Source organism: Nanorana parkeri, unplaced genomic scaffold, assembly GCF_000935625.1.
Source record: "Nanorana parkeri isolate BGI_ZX_2015 unplaced genomic scaffold, ASM93562v1 scaffold5, whole genome shotgun sequence".
In the NCBI taxonomy this organism is placed as follows: domain Eukaryota; kingdom Metazoa; phylum Chordata; class Amphibia; order Anura; family Dicroglossidae; genus Nanorana; species Nanorana parkeri.
The window spans coordinates 5,379,518-5,400,175 of record NW_017306273.1 but is presented as its reverse complement, the minus strand read 5'-3'; the positions used below and the strand labels follow the sequence as shown (position 1 = coordinate 5,400,175).

Here is a 20,658-nt window from a genome sequence, read left to right as displayed (position 1 = left end):
CCCATGCCCCAATTTTAAAAACCCCCCCCCCCCCCACTGTGTACTCCATATCAACTGCTTTGTGCAGATCCCCAGAGACATGTTTAGAACCGAAATCTAATTCAGAACCTGTACTAAGCTGTAGGTAAGGGTGCAAAGGTGCCAATAGTTTGGCAATGCAAACTCATGTATTGGGAGCATGGAACTATATCGCATCTTAATGCATCCAGCCTGTGGATTTATCTCTATGTAAGTCTGGTGATAACATCTCCATGCTTGTGTTCTCAGGTCTGCACACTCCAGGACTCACGCTTGTCCTGTTGAGTTCTCATTTTTTACTATAATATGACCTTTCTCCATTTGGGGAATGCAGCAGTTAGTTGGTACATCCAAAAGGATGGCGAGAAGAGAGCCAGCAAGTGATGCAAGCAGATCTTACTGCAGTAGTCCACCGAGACAATTTTGAAGCCAGGGGGTGACTCAAGCCTCCAGACTCCACTTGTAACAAAAATGCAATTTTTGCTTGGACCGACTCTTTATGTCTACTCCATAATTTCAGTCTTGGGTGTGTGTGGTCAATGAAGAAAGTAGTAAGTCCCTCTGCACTCCTCACAGCGCTCCCGGCCGAGGTTCTTGTAGTGGTGCTCGCAGTGACAATCACGGATGGCACTGTGCAACAAACAGTGGAAAGCAGAAATCACCAGCACTCAGTAAAGATCTTTGATGTCCATTTAATCGGCCCAATGGTCAAATGTCATGTACAAAACTGCGACGTTTCTGGACCGCACAGGATCCCTTCATCAGTGCGACAATGTAACGATGTCCGATTAAATGGACTTCAAAGATATTTACTGAGTGCTGGTGATTTCTGCTTTCCACTGTGTGGTCAAGGAGTCACAACAAAAACGAGTTTAAATTGCGGTGTGGCAGCTACCTGTAATAACGACCTCCATAAAACATTAGGCCAGCCTGGCTTGCATATAGCAGTCCAGCTCCTAAGAAAACTTTGTACCATGGAAACAAACAAAAGAAAAACCCTTTTAACTCCCTCAGATCAATTAGCTTTAGCTGCTATAAGAATTCTGATTAGTGACAGAGCTGGGTTATTTATGAGTCTGCGGTCTGCCCAGGACGGATGAGACAAGCCTTGCAGAATTTACTCCCGAGGAAATGATGGAGCAAATTCCTTCATCTAATCCTCTTGTACAGCATGATAGATTTCCAGCAAGACATACAAATCCCTTTTACAACCCGTGGCAAAATACAATTTTAGCACAGGAACATTTTCCAAGGTTTGGGGGAGATGAAAGGGAGTTGGGGACAAGCTGGGTCTCTTGCATTAAATTATGTCACTCTATCTCCGAACAAGATGGTTTATACACAAGCAGCACCACACATGGTCCTGAGGAGAAACATGCAGGCTTAAAGGGATAAATGACACCTGCGTAAAGTATCTGTACGGAACATCATGCGTTATTACAGATCCGGCAAACTGCAACAGGAATGGGTGACATACTGCCAAAACGGCTATGTGTAACAATTTCAGAAGGCATTTAAAAAAAAATCAGACTCCACATAAAAGAAACATGAATTTGTCTGCCCGATATTGTAGTATTAGACATAATGTTGTATAGGTGGAGGAAAAGAAAACAAAATGTTTTTTTTATTCTTGTAAGGTTCGTTTTTGAATATTTTGGTCATGTTCAAAGTAAACCAATTACAATTGGACCTATGCAGGAATCAGAGCTTTCAGATTTTAAAGTTGAACGCCAAGCAAACTGCAAAAATTCACAGATTGAATACTTATAAGGTAAATGTAGGTAGGTGCAGTATGGCCAACAGCCACTAGAAGCCCCCATGGGGCCCTGGAGATAGATGCAGCTCTGGCCTGGGAAGACTCTGTGTCCCAGGAGAGTTGATTTATAGGGGGCGCCCGAGAAGGGAAGTAGGCAGAGATTACAGGAGAGCAGAAGTCTAGGACTGTTTGCAGAGTCTCCGGAGGGAGACTGTTTTCTTGAATATAGGCTGGTCCATGGGAAGGACAGGACCAGGCCTAGGACTATGTAGAGCTACAAAGATTCCCTAGTTTCCCCACAGGGGGAAACCCACTGTGCTAGGACTGACAATGGATGGGATTCCGGTGAATAGTGAAGTGCTAGAAGACTGACGATATTTGCCAGTGGGCCTATGGCCGAAGTAAGTCGTGACTCTGGGCTGCACCTGGGCTGATGTACCTCTCTCTCTCTAACGTGTAATACCAAGCAAGTAACAAGAATTGTGCCGTCACCCCACCCGGGGTGGCAGAAACGTATACTTTGTTCTGTGTCTACCTTCCAGTAAAATCAACAAAAAGACTATCTGTGTGGACTGGTTCTTCTCCCTCCAACCTCTGAGAAGGTGGGGTTCTACAGGAGTGTGATGTTGGACTGTATCGTTGCTGTAACCATCTGAGGAGGGTAGGTGCGCAATGGGGCTATGCCTGACACAGGGTGCCATTTATGGTGGCCTTTCTCCCTAAGGGGGAGGAAGCGCCAAAGACCGCAGAGGCGGTTGAAGCCATGAGGCCCTGTGTACGCAGTACTACACGTAAGGGAGTGTTTGCACGAGGCCAAGGCCGTGGCCCCTGACCGTGGGGTGTCTGGTTTCGAGTTGCATGCACGGGGTTACCCAGCCAAGCCAAAGGGAACACACATGCAACACCCCAAGAGTGAACCCCGCCTACATACTTATAAGGTGTTTTACCTGCCAAAGGATTTGTATTTCTGTGCATCCGGTCCTGAGATTTACACATCCCTGCCGCACAGCCCTGCCTGGCAAGGTAGAAGTCCTCACTTTTCTGTACTGTATTAAGGTAGCACTTATAGGTCTTGCCCCTCGTACAGCCCATGACAGTAAAAGGAGAAGAAGCACAGTGATGAGTTCACCTCTCTATCACTCTGCCACCTCCTGCTATCAGCATGTTCTTCTTAGTACATGAGCACTGCAGCCCAGCTGATTGGTTACTCGTGCTGCTCCTACCTCTGCCAGTCTGTGTGTGCAGCTGCACAATGGATTGCAGGCGGATACCAAGTCAGATTCTGGTACGTATACTGCTTGCATTTAAGAAAAAAACACAATAGATGTATTAATGAATGCAGAGCAGGCTAAGTTATACGTCCCCTTATAATTAAGGCATCCTTTACCTTTTTGTCACTCTCCTGCAAGAAAGAAGCAGTCTGCAAATGCAGAGTGAATTCAGAACTTTTAATCTGTGCACTTGTTGTGGATCAAGGGCTCAAAAAAGCATTGAAACCGGAGGATCAACATTAGCCCCAGATTGCTAGCATTTTCACAGGAAAGTCAGCACCAACAAGTCTATGAACACTTCCTTTAACTAAGGAAGGCAAGTAGTACCTGCCTTCCCTACCCTACCCTCTTACAGCACATTGCTTTCTCCAGGACTACAGGTACCCTTTATATTTTCCTATCAATTCATGTTTTATAGTCTTCCAGATGAGATCAGAGGAGGAATAAACGCTGGTTCAACAAACCATGTTAAAATGAAAGGTTTTCCCAGCATGCACTGCAGCTGGGGTTGCCCGAGGACTGATTTGTGATCTTTATCAAATGTGATTTCTAGCAATGGTGCATGTGGTTACATGTACACTCACTGGAGGAAAGGTGGAATGGTGTCACGTCCACGGCAATCATATCTACCTTTATTTTCTAGTTGACTTACTTTTGGCGACGCTTTCAGTTTCCTGTCTTTCAGAATTTATACACATAATGTAATCTGTGGTAGAGAGGTCTAGAAGGCAGGAGTACTTCTCTGGTGGCCTTCCAGTGCTGGCCTTCCAGTGCTATTTCGGTGGCCCTTAACGCTATAGTAGGTAATAATTTGTATCCTCTTCCTTTACCTACAGATCTCTGTAAAGGTAAAATAAGCTTTAAAAATCAGAACCTGCCATGGTGCTGCATGTATGACTTTAGCTTAGTGGCCTTGTCTCGACTGACTAAAATGTTTACTGAAAGAGTTTCCTTTTTTTTGCTAGACCTGATCTTTATTAGAACACACCCCCCTATTTGCCCTAATAATTGTCAAGATTAAAGAAAGACCAAGAAGGCCAGCTCCATCCAACCAGATATTATACGTTTGGTTGAGCGCTGTTAGTATTAGTCTCTTGCTTCCCTATATTTTTATATTTCCTGGAGGCCACAATGAAATTGTAAGGCTCCCCAATAGTCGTGTGCATATCCAACCCATCGCACAAGGCAACACTACTGGAGTCACTTTTCACAGTTGGATTCCCCAATTATTTTTGTCAGCCTAATGTCACCCTATCTTGAAGCATCATGCCAGTATTATACTTTATAATGACCGCAGAAGTTCAGGGAAACAGGGATTTCTGGTGTGATACCCAACTCTAGTCCATCAGATCTCTATTAAGCCAACCGGAAAAAGCCCCCCCAGCATATGAAGCGTATGTAAAATCTGCTTCTAATATTTTATTTAGATGTCTCAGTTTGCAGATACACTATACTGGCAAAAGTCTGAGGGCACTTGATAATCACTCCTACTTGAGTTTGTTGGACATCCCATTTCAACTATGTGGACCTGCAACCCTCCAACTCTTATGTCTATTACAGCCTCCATTCTTCTGGGAAGACTTTCCACAAAGCTTTGATGTGTGTCTGTGGGAATTTGCACTCATTTAGCAATAAAAGCATTTGTAAGGCCAGGTACCGGATTAGAAGACCTGGCTCGCAATCAGTGTTCCAATTTATCCCAAAGGTGTTCAGTAGGGTTGAGGTCAGAGCTCTTTGCGGGCAACTCAAGCTTCTCTACATTAACTCATCAAGGGGCACAGTCATGCCGGAACAGAAAAGGGCCATTCCCAAACTGTTGTCACAAGGTTGGAAGAGTACAATTGCCTTCAGTATAATTCACTGGAAACATATAAACTCAATAGATTCGAGGGGATGGCCATATAGTGTATGTAGAAACGACACACAACAGCATCAAGCCACGTCTGCACACTATGGCTTATATTCTAATCTACAGGAGCATCATTTCATACACAGAACCCAAAATTGGCCTTTAAATTTGCGGCAAAAATCAAGTACCAGGATCACCTAAGGCAGCAGTGGGCCTTACATACCTGTACAGTATGTGTATATACCCATGTGAGAGGCCAGCATGTAATTCACCTTGCCAGCAGCCATACAAAACTGAAATATGAGTTTATATTGGTGCTGCCCTTTAAGAAAAGTCTGATGTTGCATTTAGCTTAGTGCAGAGTGAAAATGGGTCCAGTAGCCTGAGTGTAATAGGCATTGTACAAAACACAAACATGAAATGAAATAAATACTTCATGCGCCATATGAAGCTGTAAACAAACAAAGAACATGGTATAAAGATATCTATATACAGATCAGACGATAGGGCCCAGAATTCTAGGCTAGGAGATGTCAGTCTTGGGGTCACAGAGATGTGAGGAAGATCACTTGGTAAGAGACCCAGGAGACCCTCATATATGCTTAGCCACATGCCCTTGGCCTGTGTGAAGTTCAGAGGATGGAACATGCAGTGCTGCTCCGATTTATCCCTCGCAAACCTGAAGAGCTTCCAGTCAATGTTTGATCATAGTGAGCCCTCGGGGCCCAACCTTGCTAGAGAGCCCAAACACAATCGCTCATTTATAAAGAGAGTCCGTGGCAGCCAAAAAGATGCTGCTTTAATTATGAACTGCATCAAGTCAATCCATTTCTGCCTGCCGGGCACGCAGTTACTGGGCTAGTCATTATTTTAAATTAATCCTTCACTGCCACAGGCTGCAACAATGGCCTCTCGCACCAGCAACCAAGTTTATGAGTAGGAAGCCTGCTGTATTACACTTTTACATTAACTACTTCAGCGAAATTGAATGTAGTAACTTCCGAAATACAAGTACATTTGGTTGTGGCTTAGATGCAAAACCCAAATTTCAACCAAAAATTTGTCTTTAGTTTTGGATAGAGTGGGGGAGGTTTAGGACATTTCTGTGCTCCCAATGGAGACATTCCACTTTTGTTAATTTTTGTGATGAGGGGTAGTGAGGAGCTTTGCTTAGTGTGAACCCAGTTTCCCTGTGTTCTCCTAAGTCCACCCAGAAGTGTGAAGGACATGCCTCTCTACTGGCCCAATTAGTGGTGCATTCCCCGCTCCCCAGCTACATGTCACAAAGGGGCGGGGAATGACCCCGCCGCAGCTGACTACGCTGGGAGGGGGATGCATCGATCACAGTTTTGTGTGGCCTTGGGAGAACTTGATCATTGCTAATGAGGGGAATGCTTATCACCAATTCTGGGCAGCAATAAAAACAGATACCAACCTGTGTCACTCTATAAAAAGAGAGCATCTTGTGCCCATTGGGGAGATTTCCCATCACTTTCTGTTCTTCTGTCATAGGAAGCAAGGAGAAATCTCCTGAATGGGATGAAGCCTTAAAGTGACACTAAACTCAGGAATTAATAGGGTACTTGAATGCATTTGAACAAAAATGTATCTTATTTGTGTATCACTCGGCTGTAGATCCTCAAATTATCTCTGAATTGGTGCTGACACTGTCCTTCCTTCTGGAGGGTGGCTACTTTTGTTCCCCATGTTCCCTGTGTGTGTTGTACAGTAGTCACCGCTCCAACCTCGCCCCTGCGATCGACTACAATCTCATGTTTAGTTTACTCATTTGTATCGAGATTTTAGCCCTCGTTCACACCTGACCGTTTTGTAGCGCGTTCTACGCTCGACGAACGCTCTACAAAACGGTCAAAAATATAAATTGCATTGTAGTCAATGGCCTCGTTCCCACCTTGCCGTATTTCCGTCCCTAACGACCTACAAAACGGTCCACGCCTGAAAAGGTCCAGGTACTATTTTGGGCCGTTTTGTAGGGCGTTTTCCATTGGGATACAGCCAAGTAGCCTTCAGAATCGCGCGACGGTCGCGCGACTTTTTTACCATGAATCGCGGTAAAAAAAACGTGCGACAGACGCGCATATTACAATACGCCTAGGTGTGAATGGGGCCTTAGTCCACCACAGGAGCGAGCTTGGAGCGGTGACTACTTTACAATACACAGGGACCATGGAGAACAAAAGTAGCCCCACCCTCCAGAAGGAAGGACAGTGTCAGCACCAATTCAGAGATGATTTGAGGATCTACAGCCGAGTGATACACAAATGAGCAACATTTTTCTTAATAGTTAAGGTGAATGTGTTTTTAAGATTTAGCTCCTGAGTTTAGTGTCACTTTAAAAACCTGGAATAGATTTGACTTGTATGAAGTAGATGCCTACTCCAGGGCTGTTATCCTCATCCTTGCTTCTTTACTTAGTTTTTATGTTATGTATTTTTTTTTTCTGGTGAGATTTGATAGCACAGATCATACTTGGACCCGGAATGCGATGCTAGTACACAACTAGTAGAACTTTGGAAAACACAAATGAGGAAATTAACAGCCTCATTGGTGTCATTTGATTATTCCTCTGCGCAGATCAGATTTTCATGCGCAATAAAATAAACATTGGAACTGTTTTTGGGTCTCCGAAATCTTATCACAAACATCTCCACAAGGAATAAAACTAAAGCTCTGGATTTAGCACCTTAATGGAAAGCTGGAAAAGAGTGCCTGGAAAGTCTGATACTGACTTTTAGAATAGATTTCGGAGCTTCTGTGAACAATCATTAACACTAATTCCCTTCCAGTGCTACAGAAGACTTTTTTTTTCCGAACAGTTATTTCTTCTCTAATGAACTTTTGTAGAATTATTTTAAGTTCCACTTCCTAACGATCATTCATCCTGGCACAGAAAAGTATGACTCACTAGAATGACCTAATGGAGTACTGCACACATTGATTACTAATAATATGCTGATCGCCAATCATAAGAAAATGAAATGCATATTTAACATCTGGAAGCTGGAATAATGTATTTAAAGGAGACTTATGAGGGGAGTTATTTTTACTCAGCCTCTTAATCTGAGCCGACCTTTGATAATGAAACTGTCACAGTTCGGCTCAGTAGATTGGGAAGTGAGCGAACACTTTCCCGGCGCTCACTCACTTCTCGACCCTGTGCTGACTGGCGGAACGGGGGGGGGGAGGGGGTGAGTACAGCTGGCTCTGCCTCTAGAGGCAGAGCCAGCTGTCACTTACGCAGCTGGGTGGACCCAGACATAATTGTCGGGTTCCGTTCCGGCTGCGGCATCTCAGTATACCGCGAGCTGTAGCTCGCGGTATACTGAGCTTAGGGTGACGGGAGGACGCTAATTTGTGTCCTCCCGTTACCCTAAGGAGAACTATGATTATTGAATCTTTCGACGTTTATTCTAACATCTACAACGGGCAACCTTTTAAATGATTGATTTCCATTTAAGATTTTTGATTAAATGATATAAAGCGTATTAAATGTAAGTGGACAAAATACATAAAGGCAGGGTCGGATTAAGAGCATCATCGGCCTGGTACTGTTAGTCGGTCGGATGGGATGCAGTAGAGGGGGCTCTCTTATTAGGCAGCCACTCGCTCCTCGCTGGGGCCTCATCGGCCACCTAATATGCCTAATTAGAGAGCTGCTGGTGCCTCTGCTATTGTGTTCAGCCTGGCTGGCCCAGATTGCCATTGGGCATATCTAGAAGATTTGGGCCGGCTGGGCCTATTTTCAGCAGGCGCTCCAGTACTCCCCTACGTTAATCCAGCCCTGCATAAAGTTAAGACCAAAGCAAAAAAATAGGAAAGAGGGGAGACAAGGAAAATAGAGAGTTAATTAAGGGAGGGATAACAAGGTGTGGTCACTTACCATTGGCCAGGTTCAAAGTTCGGTCGGAGCCGTTGTGGTGGTCCACTGAGGAGGGTCTCATTTGCTTCAGTCGGAGAGCGTCAGAAGAAGAGAGAACTTCCCACCCACCCTATTATTGGGTTTTTTTGTCATCTGTTTCTGTCATAGCAGTGTTGGCGGTTTTGGGTCTTTTGAAGGCGGAAAATAGGTCTGGTTGATAACGGTTGGGGACCTGTCATGGTATGGGACCTCAAGTCATGGCGATTTATAGTAGGCGAACAGTTGACTTAGAATATGCATGTGTCTGCGGTCAATATGCAGGTTGTCCCCAAGGCGGTGTGGTCCGGCCAGTGGGCTAACAGTTTCAAGAAGTTTTCCGCAGAGACAGCATATCGGTTAATAAGTTTTGGCCTTCAAAAAGACCCTGAAACCTCATGCTTGAGTTTATAGTTTGGTCATGTTTTATGTTTTTGTATAATAAAAAGGCTGCTATGGCCATTTAACTAGCTATGGTCTGGTTTTTGGGAGAAATAGGGGAGGTTGGTGGTTATAGCAGTATTGACATCAAAGGAATTGGGACATCTGTTCTACATTAGTCAAGCGCAACTAAAGTTTTAAAAATAAAAATTGCTGACTGGTAGGTTTTCATCGTAGAAGAGACACTGAAGGGAATTTATCTAAACTGGAGCAGACAAAATCCGGAGCAGTTGTGCATGTCAACCAATCAGCTTCTGTCTTTCCTTTTCAAATCTTAACTGAACAAACTGAAGGGAGAAGCTGATTGGTTGCCTTGCACGGCTGCTCCAGATTTTGTCCCCTCCAGTTTTGATAAATTCCCCCTCATTGTATCTCTCTTCCACGGTAAAAGATCCTCTTCTGTCTGCTAGTAATGTTTCCTCTGAATGTACATAGAGCTGCACATGCGCTGTAGTTACATCATCCCGGGCCAGCCCATCACGAGGGCAGAAAATGGAGAACCTTGAAGAAGGAGGAGTGAAGATATCAGCGGGGGTGATGGAACGGCCATCATATCGTTGAGCATACTTGCATATTATTCCAAACCCCTTGGGACCCGATTAAAAGCAAAACACCAAGTACAAAAGCTTAATACATAGACATAAACTGTGTAACCTGACAAAAAGATTTATGACTGTGTTCAGCCCGACAATCCTGCCAGACAACATAACTAGTTTGGTGGCCTGACTTTTCCTTACTGCAGTTAAGCAATGCATATTGGTCATCCACAACTCTGCCCCCGGCTATATCTCAAACCTTGTCTCAAAGTATCACCCTAACCATCCCCTCCGCTCCTCCCAAGACCTCCTGCTTTCCAGCTCCCTCGTCAACTCCTACCATGCTCACCTCCGGGACTTCTCTAGAGTCTCTCCCATCCTCTGGAACTCTTTACCCCAACCTGTCCGACTATCTCCCACTCTGACTGCCTTTAGGCGATACCTAAAGACTCATCTCTTCAAGGAAGCCTATCCCACATCAACCTAACCACTGAACTATCAAGTTCTCATACAATTCATTCCCACACAGCTACCTTCTCATGTATCATTTCCCTCTCCCTTTTAGATTGTAAGCCCTCAGGTGCAGGTCCCCCCTTACCATGTTGTCTTGAATTGTATTGTGATTGTAATGTCTTCCTAATATTGTAAAGCTCTGTATAATAATAATAATAATAATCAATGTGCCCACTGCTAATGGATATTGAAAGGGAAGCAGCATACTGATGAGGTCATTGTTTTGCTCTCTCCTCCTGTAGGCATGTTCAAACTGTTGACTGACTATGCAAGATTGGCTCAATGTGCAGCCCCTCCCTCTTCCAGCATTTTTGCTCATGTGCACTCGATTACAAGAGGAGATGTCATCAGGTCAGATTCTGGTATTTATGGCAGAATTATGTAATTATGTTTAAATGAATACACAACTCTTTAAAATATATCACTGGAAGACATGTATGCCCATCGGAACATTTCCCTTTTATTCTTGTTCTGTGTTCGCAAGAGTCCAAATGTTCTTTATTAAGCTCACAATTTGACAGGAAAAAACAAACAATAAGGCAGCTGAAATGTTTCGGGGCAAACAATCCCACTTCATCAGGGCTCGGACAAACTAGCAAACGGTTATCTATTGGCCTCGAAGCATAAGCTCCTAGATACAAAACTGTTGCAGGTCATGTCTTCTTTTTTAGTTTTAGTTGTTCTGGTGCTCCATAAAATAACAGAATAGTTTTTTGTTTTTTTTTATTGGGAAGGCACTTATTACCTGTGGAGACATCCAGTCACTGCAGAATAGATGTTTCTATAAACAACTGGCTGGTACCAGCACTGCTCTCCTGTAGCTGATCTAAGCACTGCTAGTGATACCTATCACTTTCACCGGGGATAGCGATCAGATTCACCGGGGATACCTATCACTTTCACCAGGGATAGCGATCACTTTCACCGGAGATAGCGATCACTTTCACCGGGGATAGCGATCACTTTCACTGGGGATAGCGATCGCTTTCACTGGGGATAGCGATCACTTTCACTGGGGATAGCGATCACTTTCACTGGGGCTAGCATTAGCGATCACTTTCACTGGGGCTAGCGATCACTTTCAATGGGGCTAGCGATCACTTTCACTGGGGCTAGCGATCACTTTCACTGGGGCTAGCGATCACTTTCACTGGGGGTAGCGATCACTTTCACTGGGGATAGCGAACACTTTCACTTGGGATAGCGAACACTTTCACTGGGGATAGCGATCACTTTCACTGTGGATAGCGATCACTTTCACTGTGGATAGCGATCACTTTCACTGGGGATAGCGATCACTTTCACTGGGGATAGCAATCACTTTCACTGGGGATAGCGATCACTTTCACTGGGGATAGCGAACACTTTCACTGGGGATAGCGATAGCGATCACTTTCACTGGGGCTAGCGATCACTTTCACTGGGGATAGCGAACACTTTCACTTGGGATAGCGAACACTTTCACTTGGGATAGCGAACACTTTCACTGGGGATAGCAAACACTTTCACTGGGGATAGCAAACACTTTCACTGGGGATAGCAAACACTTTCACTGGGGATAGCAAACACTTTCACTTGGTATAGCAAACACTTTCACTGGGGATAGCGATCACCTTCACCTTTTTCCCTGGGGAGTCCCCTGCTTGGTGAAGAGCAGCCAAATCGAAGTCATTAGGCTTAAAAGATGACTTCTGATGGGCTCAAGGTTTAGATCCAGCTCCTTACCACCACCTCTTCTTGCCAATAAAAACCTTACAGGGATTCTAAGCCTTCCCAACTTTATCAGAACTAAAAATATTTTGGCTACTCAATTTATAGTACATATGATTCTATTTAATGGGCCCTTTCCAAGAATGTCCAGGGGTTCTCAGAAAACGTTTATTCAGGTCTGCAGTCTTTTTGATCTGTACGCATCCTATCACATGTACGTATGCAATTCTTTCTGTATCAGGGGTGGAGGAATGGCATGAGTGACTCCTTTCTGAACAATCATTGGTGCACATAAGTTACATAGTAGATGGCCTTTGATGAGAAGGGTGGAAATCTTTGGTCTGGAACACCACAGGATTAAGATAAGCGTCTTCAAAGAATATTAGGCTACAAGCACAATAGGAAAGGGGGTGTTGTTTAGAACTAAGACAAAAAACAAACAGACTCCAGAGTGGAATAATAATTTGCAAATGAAACCCCCCCCCAGTATTTGGTGTCAGTAATAAAAATAGAGAGGTCACCACAGCAGCATCCATAAATAGACCTTTACTCTATGGGGTCCCTTCTCCTGTCACTTGCACTTAGGTGCTGCTTCGGCTGCATTTTTTCTGCGGTCAAATGAATGTAATTCCCCCATAAAATGTACCCTGCTCACTGGACTACGAAAGTGCCTATTCACAAAGCGGAGGTTCCCTTCTCTCTACCAACACAAAACTACACTTTGTGTGTATGGGCTTTGTTTTTCTGCACAAGTCCTGCAAACGCAAGTCAACAACTTTCAATCAGTGATGTATCCGGGGTATGGCACATATGACCACTCCATGGGTCAGCAAAAGTTCACCAAGCCACGGAAACAGCTGACTCCGGCAACCCACCCAACCACTCAGGCACACAGTACAGAACCACCCACTCAGGATTACAGTGCAGAACTGCCCACTTGGGCTCACAGTACAGAACCACTGGCACGTACCTGATTGTAGACTGAATGTGGGAGTGGGCTTCCCTTGCGCTTCGTGTCCCAAAGACTATGGAGTTGGGAACAGAGTCTGAGTGGACAGTGAGTGGCACAGGTGCCAGTGGTGATCACACCGTGCAAGCTGGAGTTCTGGCACTGGATCGGGTCAAGCTGAGCTGAAGTCAAAACCAGGCCGGCAGCAGAGTGCAGAGCAGAGCAGGATCCAAGATCGTGGTCAAACAAGCCAAGGGTCAAAACCAGTCGGGCAGCGAGGTACAAAGGCAGGAGACAGAGGCAGGTCCAGTAAGCAAGCAGGAGGTCAGGGGCAGGCAGCAATCAACGAGGTCAAGGACAATCCGGGTCAGAAGTCAGCAAGGTAAACAGAAGCACAAGGAATACAGGGGACGCTGAAGACAATCCAGCAACTTGGAGTCAGGCAGGCTGGCTTAAATACGGTGATCCATCAGAAAACAGCATCACTTCCTGTGGGCTGTTTGGCACGCTTTTGCCCGGGCGTTCTGTGGCGCACACATGCCTCGCAAGTGCACGTTTACCTGTAGTATGGAAAACTGCGCAGTAGCAGGTGGTTTCTGACAACCCAGGTGGTTTTCTGCAGAACCACCCGTTAGGACTCATAGTGCAGAATCACCCACTCAGGGGCTCACAGTACAGAACCAACCATTCGGACTCACAGTGCAGAATCGCCCACTCAGAGTCACAGTCCAGAACTACCCACACGGTGCTTACAATGCAGAGCCACCCACTTGGGCTCACAGTACAGAACACCCACTCAGGCTCACAGTGCAGAACTGTCCATTCAACTTTACAGTGCAGAACCACCCACTCTGACTCACAGTACAGAACCGCCCCACTCTCAGGCTGATCACTGCTGTGGGAAGGGGAAGTAAATGATAGATATTAGACAGTTATTCTATCAGTGATAAAATATATGTCATAATCTTTAATGAATGTATAACTGGACTGCAAGAATCATTTACTTTTTAATTCTGCTTTAAAAAAGAAAAAAAAGTCCAATAATGTCTCCGGAATCAAGTCCTTTCTGGCCCTGGGTTAAAAACATAATTCTAAGTAGACGGAAATGACTGGCTCGTCAGACCAAACCTTTCGCCGATCGGAACACAAGTATAAAAAAAAATAATAATAAAAAAAGTCATTGACTTTTTTTTTTTAATAAACGTTTTAATGCAGTGGCTTTATTGCCAATCAAATTTGACAGAGCTCATTAAAAGCATTGTATGCCAAGATTCAATATATATACAGGCTGATCCTGGCAGCACTTTAAAACACACTCCTTTATAGAAAGCATTAACTTGCTTTGGGCCCTGAGATGGAAATGAAAGTCATGTCAATAAAAAAAAAAAAAAAAGGGGAAGAAGCTGCTTTTATTAACCCCCTTTAAAAAAAGCATTTACTTGCTTTGGGCCCTGAGATGGAAATGAAAGTCATGTCAATAAAAAAAAAAAAAAAAAGTGGAAGAAGCTGCTTTTATTTCGGCGGAGTTTAAGTCGGGCCCGGTTCACTGTGTTAAAATTAAACGAGAGCGAGGTTTACGGCGCTTACTAATAAATACTCTGCGGACGCAGAAAACATGTTCCCACTTTATGAAACGCAGAATACGTTTTTGGTGAGCGAATTACATTAGCAATAATTGTCCCTGTTAAGGGATTTTTTTGGCAGTGGATCATGCGGTATTGCATTTAATATGCACGTAATCATCAAATAACAAGCAGCCTCGGAGCTCAGCGAGATGTTAAATATGGCTGAGCTGAGTTACGCACCACGCACGGCTCGGCACGTATATATACAGCCGTGCCTGTGCTTTATAGTGCGTGGTTACGGTGGTGCCCGACACCCCCGCCCACTTTCACAAAGGTCGGTATGATTGCCCTCAGTCTGCAGTAACTAGCACTGCTATAAAATCAGTGATAAATACTGACGTGAAGCTGAACTCCAAGCCATAGCTCTGTATATAGCAATACATCATTTAGGTTTTTTTTGGCTTGGTATCAGCCTCTGGATACAGCAGAGCTCAGACTGTGAGAGGTAGAAGTAGAACAAGGAGCCAATCAGTTGTACTGTAGCCTCATGTGGCTAACAAGGAGCCTGCTGATAGGAGGAGAAACTGACAGAGAGATGAGCACACCAGTCTGCTGCTTCTCTTGTAACTAGGGATGCACCGCAGTGACGTGCTGTACCTTCGGATTTGGGTGAGGCATTCCCCAGCCCACTGAAGCCCCGCCCCAACCCGCCATAGCCACACCCCCAACCCGCCAAAGCCCAAGCCCCACCCTCCAACCCGGCGACTAAGCTAGTTTGAGGGAGGGAGGAAGGAGGAAGGAAGGACACAGGGAGGAGCCTCCCTGTCCCTCCCTTGCTTGTCACTGCTGAGGCATCGAGATCGATGGCCTCAGTGTTTTTTTTTCTTTCTTTTTTTGATTGGACAGCTTGGACCAATGGCGCTTTGCCATTGGTCCAAACCATCCACAGAGCTCACGCCTCTAACACAGGGTAGAGGCTGTGACAGCTCTGGCCTCACTAGTTAGGTTACACAAGCAGTGGGAAAGCCCGCTGCTGTGTAACCTAACTACCTGTCAAAAGCCAGATACAGCTCTGCCTGTAGATATCAGGCAGCGCTCCGTCCATGACAGGTTACACAGCGGGGAGGATTACCCTGCTGTGTAACCTTGTACAAGCTGATCTGAATGGAGAAAAAGCTCTCAGCTTCAGTCTTGAAGCTGACAGCTTTTTCCTCCATAATACTAGGTGAGGCTCCGTCTCCCCTGCCTCCCCTGACCGCACGTCCCTGATGCACCGATACCATTTTTTCCAGACTGAGTATGAGTACCGATACTTTTCCTCAAGTACTCGCCTCAAGTCTAATTTTCCAATCCACTTTTGTTGAACGAGACAGTCTGCAAAATCTCGGCTTAACAGTAACAGCAGCCATAATTGTTCAGGTATTTTGACAGTGGCACACGTGCTGTTGTCAGAACACAATAGACTGGAGGGCAGGCTAACAGCGTGGATGGGGGACCTAAAAGCCTTGTTTAGCCCAAGGCTGAAAGAGAAAAACTCATTTATAAACCATTTGCAGTGCCATTGACAAAATCAACTGTTCATAGAAGATTTTCTTTTCAGGCCAAATGCAATGTAATACTGCATTGTGGCCACTGGATGGAGGTGAGGAGCAGAGGAATAAGTATTTATTTCCTCTGCTCCTTAGCTCCATCCAGTGGCCACAATGCAGTATTACATTGACCGGACCTGAGAACATAATATACTAATAACGTTAGTTTTTGCCTCTATCTGCGAAGAATAAACTTTCACAGAGATTCGCAAATGGTTCTGCGAATTGTTGATTAATAGACCCAACACTTGCCACTGCTGACTGCATATAGTTTTTTTTATTTATTCCTGAACATAGTACACGGTTATAAATTTATGAAAAAACACTGTGCTTCAAGTGGGAAGACACATCCTGAAAGTTAGATGGAACAAGGAGTAAAGTACTCAGCAGCATAAGGTGTCTGGGTAAAGGACTATGCTCATCTGGTGGAAAGGGCTTTATGTATATAGACAGCGCCATGGCACAAGGCAGAGTATGGAGGTAAATGGTCAATGGCATACAAAGAGATGGTGGAAGGAAACGGGTCCCCCAGTAGAGCGGAATATTTCAGGCAGCCTTGAAACGGCGTCCTCTCTAAATGTTCTTTGCGCACAGCCTGTGCAATCTACTACATCGGCTGCAGGAAAAAAAAACAGTTCAGCCTCACAGCCAGACACATGTACTGTTAGATCTCATTCCAATTGTTGTCTCCTTTGCTCATTTCATGGCATTTAGTCACATCGGCGTTCTCACAGTCAATACGGGAAGAGATAAACTCATCTTACGCAGGCTCGCAGACCATACTCATGAGCAGATAGATTTTCTTCATCAATTGTAATGCGTCTCTGGAGGCAGAAACACTGAGTCACATCAGAACCCAACTTGACCCCCTTGTGACAATTTACACGAGTACCAGTCGGGGCCGGTAATGGAGACTTCTTAATCAATGGGGTCAGTTAGGTTCTGGGGAATAAACAGCTTCACTTTCAGACTGAAATAAATGGTACTGGGGGCTATAAAAATATCATATGTCCAGCCTTTCCCAAATGGGCAACCGGCACACCTTTTATCACCAATGTCTAATGCTTCGCCTCCTACTGCCTCGCCTGCAGACTGAACAAAACAGAATATTTCATGTGCAAATTACAATTTCTAATTTACTGGCACCTTTACTACAATTAGTAACAATTAACACTTCAAGAAAAACTGTATAGTCAGTCGCCAAAAGTGAACCATTTACTCCAGGGGTGGACAAATGAATGTGGAATTCAGGAGCCAGTTTCTACAATCCAGGTAGGGCTGCAACCAACTAATCGATTAATCGATAATAATCGATAACGAGAATAGTTGTCAACTATTCTCATTATCGATTAGTTGGTTGGATCCTCTAGCTCTCTCCTCCACGCTGGGAGGAGGGCACAGCAAACATTGGGCCGGTGCAATAGACAGCCTACAGAATCAAACACCGCGCCAGCAGATTTTGGTTCAAGAGAGTATTAATCAATGATGTTCAGGAGTGCAGGGCGATGACGGGGCAGCTCTCACCAGGTTCAGACCAACCTCAGCACTGCAAGACAAGACACAGAGAACGCGTAAAACCACTTCACTACCAGGGAAGACGAACAGCCGGTGGATATGCACCTTTCGTTCTGACCCTTTTATGCCTGTTTTTATTCGTCCTTTGCGAGTACCTTTATAGCATTTTTTTAATTCGTTTATTAAAAAGTTTTTATGCGATGGAGGCGCTCTTTGTGTCTTGTCTTGCAATAGACAGCCTGCTATTGGCTTTTGCCATATGAAAAGGCCAATAGCAGGCTGGCTATTGCACCCACCTACTACTTGCTGTATTTACATTCAGCGGCCGCCTGCTGAATCTTGCCCCTGGCAGCTGTCATTCCCGGGCTGAAGCTATTCATGCGCCGTGTGCTCACAATACAGTTATTAAAAAAACAATATATAAAAGGTGGAAAAAAAGTCATTTTCAGTTTTCGCCTGACAAATTCTGCTGCGGGAGGTGCGTTGCAGTGCCATTTATTTCAATGGACCCCAAAGGCGCCTCCCAAACAAAGTGTGATCGCCTGCACTGGAACGCAATGTCCAGCCCTGATTTAATCTATTCAGCTCCACTCACGTCTCTTCAGAAAATTTCCAGATGGAGATGAATGCCTGTAGTTCTCACAAAGCCACAGTGACCAGCGCTGGAGCAATGTTCCTGCCCTCCAACCAGCTTCAAAATATGGTGCACGTGCTGTGCCTGGCACAGAAATATGGCCGTCCCAGGAGAGTGTGCTGCCACAGCCAGATGGACATTATCGTCTGAAGCCGTATTTGGTGGATGTTACAGATTTCAATGTATGCTGAGAGTGCTGAGGGATATGATCACTGCACCCGCCCTGTCCAGTGAAAGTGTCTCTTGTAATTCCATTTGCTGCAGAGGCCTGGAGGATGCTGAATTAAATGTGTCTCCTTTAATGTCCCGAAAACCCCCCTGCACATACAGTGTTTTTATTTGACTCTAAAACGTTGGTGCTGGGCAGCACAAAACCCAGAAGGCCACCTACATGAATGCTTTGCTTGGTTTTGGTCAGAACCTGAGCTCACCTGAACCTGAAAGTCAGACGTCAGTGCACTGCGGGATGCCCAATCAGCTGCAGAGCAGGAAATGCCACAGCTGCAGCTGATTTGGTGAACACTGAGGTGTGCAGAGGTCAGTGAGAGCTTGATTTAAAGTTAATTTGCTGACGGTTAAGAATACAATATGTAAATATTTGAATATCCACTGCCTGGCCACAGTTCTACAATAAGTATATCTATGATGGAAAAAAATAACTTACAAAGCTGCAGGTGCCATAGATACACACAACCCAAACTGCTTCATCATTGCCTACTAGGTCACCCTTGTAGCACTTACCCCACATCCCACAATACAATGCTCCATGCCACGTCAGAATATCCAGAGGCCATATTGCTTCCACATGGAGGCAGGTGTGGTGTGCTTGTTCTGTCACCATATTGGTATTTGTTTATACGATTTAGGGGGCTCCCAGGCAACTCTAAGAAACCCTTTGTGCAATTTTGTTAAAGGGCCTAAAGTTATATCACTTTTTTTTTTAAAATATATATAGGGCTATACCCTAACAGAGATCTCTACATCAGACCTACAGAAGCTCCATTGGACTGTCTGCTTTGGGAACATAGGGTCAGATAGCAGCTAAGTCTAATATTAATTGAGAAAACTTTCCTGATATCTTACCGTGCAGCGCGACACTGGAAGCAGAAGATCTGGGGACTTTCTGTGCAAACCTCAGAGCTGCCCAGAAGGGGAATCTGCTGCGTATTATCCCATATACCTATAGAGAAAATGTTAAAACATTATGTCAGACACATGCTATCTTATGAGCGTGTACAGTTTCAGTAAATAAAACACAAGTCACCACCTAGGGATTTTTTTTCATAAACCTAAAAAAATTAATCTCCTCTGTAGAATATCACTGATTAGGGTTGCCACCTGTCCAGGATTCACCCGGACAGTCCGGGTTTTGAATGCTGTGTCTGGGTTTCATGGCGGCAGAAACCCGGACACAAGATGTCAGGCAGACAGCGGCAACCAAAATTAAGATAGGGGCTACTTGCCCCCCCACTGAAAATAGTCTCAACTGTGATATTTACATATGAATGGGTGACACTATTTCCATATGAATAAGCCGCGACCCATTCTCCCAAAAAATGTCCGAGCGTCACTAGAGTGTTCGGGTTTCGCTTGAAGAAAAGGTGGCAACCCTATCACTGATAATCATTAATGCCTCATTTATACAAGATATCAGAATACCCCATACCAATCTAGGTGTGTGGGGTGGGTCCAGAGGTAAAAATAAGGCATTTTTGTTACACCCAGTGTGCAGAGTTTACAAAAATACAACCTAAAAGCAAAAGTTTCATTGCACAGAACTACCTGTGTGTGTGTAAAGTACTTTCTTGTCAATACTTCCCTAGAAGCATCAATTTTATAGCAGACATACACATGCATCATCACAACGGAAGTTTTTAATGGAAATTACTTTTATAGAAGACTATAAATTCTATATATGTGCCGCCCCAATAGGGGCATAGAATATGAGATGCATAGCCTCAGTTAATATTAGCATTGTTATATAGGTTAGAATTTATATAGTGTGATTTGCCTAACTATTTTCTCATAGCTAAATTCATGTGTTATCCTATGCTGCCATCTAGTGGCCTTTTGTTGTAACAAACATGCTTTCTGTAATTATTCCTCGTGTGACGACGTATTTCCCCCTAGTGTACGCCCCTTCCTTCTTCCTGTGTCATGGCCACAGTTAAAAGCCACATGTAACAAGGACACACAGGTAATCTGCACAGTACGGAGGAAAGGCATCATTTTCTGACCGCACAATACTATAACCATTCAACTGCTGTTCCTATCATCTGCTGTAATCCTGATGTAAAGAATAAACACCTCTTTTGAATGAATCGGTATTGACGAGTTCAGCTATCTGACGAGGATTGTCCGCAGTGAGTATATCTGCTTATACAGGCCAGGCATAG

General features: G+C 44.6%; 1 protein-coding gene across 2 annotated transcripts in view; it reads right to left on the bottom strand.

The window, feature by feature from the left end:
- Positions 1 to 19,441, bottom strand: part of PKNOX2 (PBX/knotted 1 homeobox 2) — a 115,227-nt gene extending 95,786 nt beyond the window's left edge. For both annotated transcript variants that reach the window (XM_018552560.1, XM_018552568.1), the window contains exon 1: positions 19,346 to 19,441. The gene's annotated coding sequence lies outside the window, so the exon portion shown is untranslated. The remainder of the gene's footprint in view (positions 1 to 19,345) is intronic.
- Between the last annotated feature and the right edge of the window lie 1,217 nt (positions 19,442 to 20,658).